At 42.6% G+C, this 7,062-nt stretch overlaps 1 long non-coding RNA gene across 3 annotated transcripts; it reads right to left on the bottom strand.

Moving 5' to 3' along the window:
* Window positions 1-3,352: 3,352 nt before the first annotated feature.
* Window positions 3,353-6,860, bottom strand: LOC136278520 (uncharacterized). 3 transcript variants are annotated; one of them, XR_010716375.1, is made up of 4 exons: window positions 5,715-6,860; window positions 5,368-5,455; window positions 4,582-4,635; window positions 3,353-4,313 (listed from the first exon to the last, which is right to left on the bottom strand). It is a non-coding gene; the product is annotated as an uncharacterized lncRNA (long non-coding RNA). The 3 variants fall into 3 exon arrangements; XR_010716374.1 differs by having other exon boundaries at window positions 5,368-6,860; XR_010716376.1 differs by lacking the exon at window positions 4,582-4,635.
* Window positions 6,861-7,062: the final 202 nt, after the last annotated feature.

The following is a 7,062-nucleotide window of genomic DNA, read 5'->3' as shown; positions in this document are numbered from 1 at the left end:
TAAGAGAGGGTCACTTGTATCTCCCGGCGGGCCATGTCTTAGTTTCATTAAACACTAGGATTGAATTACTGGAAGCCTTCCCGCAAAATTGTGGACATGTGTCACATGCTTATTTTTACATGGGAATGCCAACGCTATGGTAACAAAGTAATTCGTACGCAAATGAAATGGTTCGGTGTTCTGACGTTTCCGTTCTGTTTGTCCGTTTGCGTATAATTAATTTAACTTTTCGGGGAATACAATATTTCTGCCGATCACTGCTCGCATCGAGGAATATTCAACACTCGAAGGGATGTTTTGTAGTGAATGCACCATGCTATATCATGTATTTTAAGTGTGAAAAATAGGCGAATAACGACTTGGGAAAACCAAATTAAACGTTAAAAATGTATCCAATGGTAGGAAGCAGTTTAGATTACTTACTGGGACGACGTGGAGGTTGCCGTAGGGTTGACGCGGTTGGACAGTTGGTCTCTCCGCGCCGTTCCTCTCTCGCCACTCCTCTCTTGCCTTGAACCTGTCTCTGTCCTCCGTCTGATTCTATCACCTTTCTCGTCTCGCCGCCGCTCTCTATGTCGCTTGGGTCTTCTTCCCTCTCTCTACTTCAATACGGAGCAACTCCATGGCATCAGGGATTTCAGCCATCTGAAAGGGCGAACCAAATAATTCAACGTACATCCAATATTTTTTTTTTCCAACTAGAATTTTACACGGTCCGACCTTTTTCGACTTTCGAGGAATAGCACGCTACGACTGGAACATCATGATTCTAGGAGATGTAAATAATTAAACTTAACTAGAGAAATACCAAACAACCAACAAGTTTTTTTATAAAACTGAAAGGACACTTACAGTGAACACATGGAACAAAATAGTTGTAATTGAAAACGTGGAATCTCTTAAATTTTTAAAGTATAATGAAAGCTTGAATGACTCAAAACTGTTATCGAGTGGTGCTTTGATAAACCTTGTACAAATTAGAAAACTTGACAGACTTACTGTTTTACTTGATTGCGCAGTACTTTGGAAAAAATGATAAATATCAGAATGGTTGGAGTGAGAGAAGGAAGCGGTAATAGTATGGATGAAAGGAAGTAAGAGAGATAAATTCTCGGACACCAGAAATGCAGACGGCTTCTAGAAAAGTCTCGTACCTATTCTACCGGTTCGGAGCTAATGAGGCTGAGGTTCCGATGATGGATTGGTGGTCAAAAGTGTTACGACAGTCAGTAATCATCTAGAGTATGTAGACATCAATTCAACATAAATAGATGCGACTCTCGTTTAACCGGGTGTGGAGACAATATAAAGTTTCCGAGAAAGGTAAGGAATTTTTGCGCCGTTCGCGCAAACGACCTTGTTCTCGATTCTGCAGGCGATCCTTTTAACGAGGAAAAAAAAAGAAAGGAAGGCCGCCAAAACGTACTCACACATTCCCAATACACCTGACCTGAGTCGGGTTACCTTCACCAGCAGGCGGATGAGTCCTATTGCGACCGGAACGGAAATGGCGTATGGCGCTGGACTGGTGGTACCGGAAGTGAAGAGGTTAACATGAGCGAGGGGGATTGAAGATATTGGCAAACAGACTCGATCGGAGCCGATGGAGGACAGTTATCTGGCACGATGTCGATCGAACGCCCCCGAGGTTCAGTTCGCGAAATCGCTCGATCCTGAGGGGAGACAAGGCGAGCTACACTTGAATGTACGTCATTTTAAAAGCCATTGACCGCCGAAAAAAAGCGCGCGACATATGTAACATTTGTCGTTCGTAGAGCAATAAGGCGAAACAAGCGCCGCTACCCATGTAACATCCGTCGTTCTTCACGCCATGAGGCGAGGAAAACCGTACACATGACACATAAACGGTGTTTTGGGGCCCTGAGGCGAAACAAGCGCCGCTACAATGAAATATACGTCTTTCTTAAGGCCGTGACGGCGAAGCAAGCGCGCTACAATGGAATATATGTCGTCTATAAGCCATGAGGCACGACAAGCGCATGACACATGTAACATTCGTCGTTCTTTACGCCGTGAAGCGAGGCAAACGCTACACCTGAAATATAGTCGTTCTTGAAGCCATGAGGGGGGGAACACGGCGCTACAAAGAAAATATAAAATCGTTCTTAGAGCCATGAGGCGAAAACAATGGCGTCTACACATGTAACATTCGTCGCTCTTTAAGCCAAACGCCGCTACACATGAAATTTACGTCGTTTCTTTGAGGATGAGGGGAAAACAAGCGCGCTACAATGAAATATACCTCGTTCTTAACGCCCATGAGGCGAAACAAGCGCGTTAAACATGGAAAAAAGTCGTTCTTTTACAGACCCTCCACATCCTCGACGTCGCCATAATATTATCGAAGTGTCTATCTTTATGATATTTAGCGGCAAATTATTCCAAAGTCTTGTTGCTGATCCAGAAAAAGAACGGCCTCCTTCAGTGTCACGCTTCTAATAAGGACAGATAGAATGATAGCTAACATACAGCGTGCGTCTGTTATGTTGTGTCATTCTTAATAGTCAAGTGTCATTGAGATAGTTGCGGAAGAGAGCCCTTTACGCGCTTCTAAAAAATAACACATTTGTTAATTTTCCTGTTCATTAAAAGGTATCCATCCAACTATTGAAAAGTGTCAGAGCGGGGGGGTTAGCGTTTCGCGGTCGGAATATGAAATGATTCTAGATGCACGTTTCTGTAATTTCAAGAAAGACTCTGTAAGTGGTTCCTTGTCACCTGCTGGACCCAAATGATGTCAGCATAGCTCATTACTAGGCGAATAATGACATTGTTGAGCAACAGTCGCGTTTAAGTGACAGAAAGGGCTGATTATACTCAAAACACCAATGCGCAAGGCAAAGTTATTGCAAAGATTTTCAACATGACAATCAAATGAGAGTGAACTATCGATTGTTAAACCTAAAAGTGTTGGACTTTTTCCATTTACGAGCCTATTGTCCTCAACTGTGACAACAAGTTCATTATTGATCTTAGACGCCAGGCGCTTTCGGTGATCGTTAAGACTGTAGACTTGGACTCGTTGATTGGGAGTTTATTGAGTCAGCGCAGTGAGTATTTCATCGGCGGAGAGATTTAGTGAAAGTTTAAGTTCAGGTAAATTATTAAAGTGAGCAGATGCTGCCAGGGCAACCCGTCTCCATCGGATCCGAAGGAGGCCATTTGCCGACATTTTCCATCCCTTTAACTATACTCAACATTGCTATATATTTCTAAGTGTCTCGCGAACTGACACGGGCGATGTCCGATGGTCTCTTTCCACAGCGCCCCGTCTCTATCGGATCCGACGGAGTCCGTTTGCCGACATTTTCCACCTTTCCCTCCTCTACCTTGCTGTATATTTTCTAAGACTATCGCGAACTGACATGCGGCGCGTCCGATGCACTCTTGCCACGGCAATCCGTCTCCATTGGATCCGACGGAGTCCGTTATCGACATTTTTCACCACTTTCACTACTCTACTTGCTGTATGTTTTCTAAGTATCTAGCGAACTAACACGCGGCGAGTTCGAATACTCTTGCCACGGCAACCCGTCTCCATCGGATTTGATGGAGTCCGGCCGTTTGCCGAAATGTATTTCCACCCAGTCCGCAACTCTATACTTTGTTGTATATTTACAAAGTCTCTCGCGAACTGACTTCCGGCGAATCTGGTTGTTCATGACCTTGGTCCATCGGACTCAGTTTGGGTGTATTGGACAACCCAAACTTACAAGAAAAGGAGTGGACGTGGACACCATCACTACCAAAGTTAAAGGAAGTTTTGAAGCATTCTGATACTTGGCACAAGCTCACAGACAAAGATCAATACGAATTTCCCGGATTCGAGACTGACCTACAGTCCTCACAGAAACCATTGGCCAATTTAAGAGATTGGCGCAGGTTGCCTTTTGAAGCCAATACTCGGCCACATATTATCTGGGATGACAACCAACTGCCAATAAGAGGCTTGCAAACAACGAAGCACAACATAATTGTAGAAGGTAAGAAGACATCCTTGTACGTGAGACGGGGGCCTTGTGAAGGCGTGAAAACTTGTGCTGGTCCTGACTGTGAGTATGTGGTCTCTAAAAGACAAAAGATAAATCGATGCTTACGTCACTGGGAAAATAAATCTCTTCTTTCATCTGCACCATGTAGTGTGCATATGGTCTACATATGGCCCTGCAATGACGATGGAAGGCGATGGTTGGTCTTGAACCGGGAACTTGACACAATCACAACAAATCAGCTCCACACAGCATATCAAGCAGAGTGAAAGAAGACATCCAAAGAGTTGTTTCCGATGACAGCTAAAAAATACAAAAGACAGTGTGAAGGGCCTTGGAATTGGTTACGTCCCAGCCGAAGCTAGTTCGCCTGCAGCAAATGCCGACTGCGTTTAAAAAGAGAGGAAGACAGCCCTTGGCAAATGGACGTCTGTTTACAGAGAGCTACGCCCACTCGACGAGGTGCTCCGATTCGATAAAATTCGGAAAAAAGTGAAAAGCAACCAGTTGTATGGTGATTGAATAAGTCAACCAGATGATGGGTCAATATCAGATGAAAGGGAGCGAGTACCTCTTTACTTCTTGCAGAAAGTATGCCTTCTTCATGGCTCCATTTCAATCTGCACTGTTGAGTACAACAGAGAATTTTTTCATGGACGTTACTTCTACTGGTAATGACTTCTTCCCATACCTCCTAAACGTTGTTTCTTTTAACGACGAAAGGTGCGTGTATAATGCGGTAGCAAGAGTTATATGTAGTAGGCAAGACAGTGAGAGTTACTCTTAGTCCATCGCCGCGATTTTAAAAAAAGTGACGTTTCATCATGCCCGCTTCGCAAATGGCAAGAATTTGAAATCTATCTTGGTTGACTTTGATGATGGACAATACAAAGGAATTCAACAGTGTCTGGGTGAAGACCTTTCCCGGAAAGTGATCAGGAGATGCAAGGTTCACTGGCAGCGATCAGTTAAAAGAGCCTGCAGGCTTGTTTGCATGAATGACACTGAAGTTCGCATATTAAAAGCCCTAGCAAGCAAAATCGAAGACGAGTGCGAAAAAGAAATGTTTTGTTGCTTTTCGATGCGCTCTCTGGCACCAGACAATTACAAGAAGGAAGGCAATTTGTTGGTCTCGGAATTTGACACCATCCACAACAAAGACTGGACGAAGCTAGAGCATTGGAGTAAATGGTGGTTCCGTGTAAATCACCTGACCATGTTTACAAGGGCTTTTAAGGAAATGGACGACAAGGATTGGGAACAGGGACCAAGCACTACCAATCCTATCGAGTCTTTAAACAGGCAGTCACTTCAGGAAGATGATAATATACTTCATGCTTTGATGGAGAACATTTACCTGGAAAATCGCCTCTGCGCTGTGAAGACAGCAGTTTGCAAAGAGAACGTGACAACGTCCTACAAATCATCACTTGGCAAGCAGAAGGCTAAACGAAAGCGACGACGCACTTAGTACGAAGGAGTGGAATGTCATGGGAACAGAAACGAACACACTAAATATTCTTAACATAGATCTCGCCATAGAAAACAAACACAAACGCAACAAACTAAACATTCTGTAACAGGAGTTTTTTGGTTCTAATCTTGACCCTCGTTTAAAATGTTTTCTGATTTATGGATACATTTGTTTGACAACGGTTTTAAGCTACAGCTAGTTAAATATTTAAAATTTCAAATGACACGTACCATCCATGTTTAGAAATTCCGTGTTTGAGTTAAAAACCTGTCCTTCTTGATCACAAAAAGCCCTTTCATAGAGAAAAATTTTTTCTCGTACAAAGGACGAAGGCTCTGCTCAGAAATTAAGAAATTCAAAACAAACACATCGTTATCTCTCTCTCAAACGAACTTCTGTTGGCTAGTGAGAAAACCCGAATAGCGACCGAATAGTGCGAAAAGTCGCGAACAGTGACGAATAGTGACGAACAGTGACGAACAGTGACGAATAGTGACGAATAGTGACGAATAGTGACGAATAGTGGTGATTAGTAAAAATAAGTGAATTGATAATGAAATAAAAATATTCATTGCCCTGTTTTGTAGATTTATTGGATTCAAATGTGTATACATACTGATTGTTTGACAAAAAAGGCATAGGGTAACATATAGATTGTGTTTCAAACATGTATGCTATCATTCTGAAATAAATAAAACAGAGGTACTACTTATCTGATTCGCAAACAAACGAGTTAATCACCGACACCGGGATTCCTCGCGACTCCCCAAGGTTTGTTTTCTAATTTGCCTGGGCCGCTACCAATCACTTCTTGCCCAAAAACCAACGAAACCTGCGAAGTAGAACTATGGTGGCTACTGTTGTTTGCCGATATTTTCCGTCGGCAAAACGTAGAAGTCAGTAAATGTGACCGATTCTTCCCGGGAAATTTTATTATCTGGAGCTTGGATAAGTCAAGAGAGTTTCATTGACAGCTGGATTACACTCCATGATGTGAAACCACTTATAAAACCATTGCGCTTTTTCCTCGCTTTTTTTGGCACATACAAAAAGGAAAACGTGAGGCAACTGAAATATGATTCATACTAACCTGTGAGTATCATTTAGCACTGGCACAAGTCGAGTAAACAGGCACACGCATGACTTCACAGAGGAGGATCGAAAACAGGAGTTGGCGATCTTTTCTATAACAATTATAGTCCAGTGTTTAGGTGCCAGTTTCGCATTCACATGACAAAAAGTTAAAGTACTAATTGTCTGCCTCCCCCCCCCCCCCCCGATAAAATGGTCCAAAAAAATAGTCCAAAAAATGCTCCAAGAAATGCTCCAAAAAATAGTCTAAGGGTCCAATGATCTAGTCCATATGTTACCCTAAATCTTTTTTGTCATATAATCGTTATATACACACATTTGAATCCAATAAATCTATGAAATAGGGCAATAACTATTTTTATTTCATTATAAATTCATTTATTTTCACTATTCGTCACAATTCGCGACTATTCGGTTACTATTCGGATTTTATCACTGGCCACTTCTGTTGCAAAGCTAGACACCGTACCCCTTTCGACACCAAAT

The sequence above is a fragment of the Pocillopora verrucosa genome, unplaced genomic scaffold, assembly GCF_036669915.1.
Source record: "Pocillopora verrucosa isolate sample1 unplaced genomic scaffold, ASM3666991v2 scaffold_128, whole genome shotgun sequence".
Taxonomy (NCBI): Eukaryota; Metazoa; Cnidaria; class Anthozoa; order Scleractinia; family Pocilloporidae; genus Pocillopora; species Pocillopora verrucosa.
The sequence above is the reverse complement of the archived record's forward strand: the minus strand, read 5'-3'. Positions and strand labels throughout refer to the sequence as shown.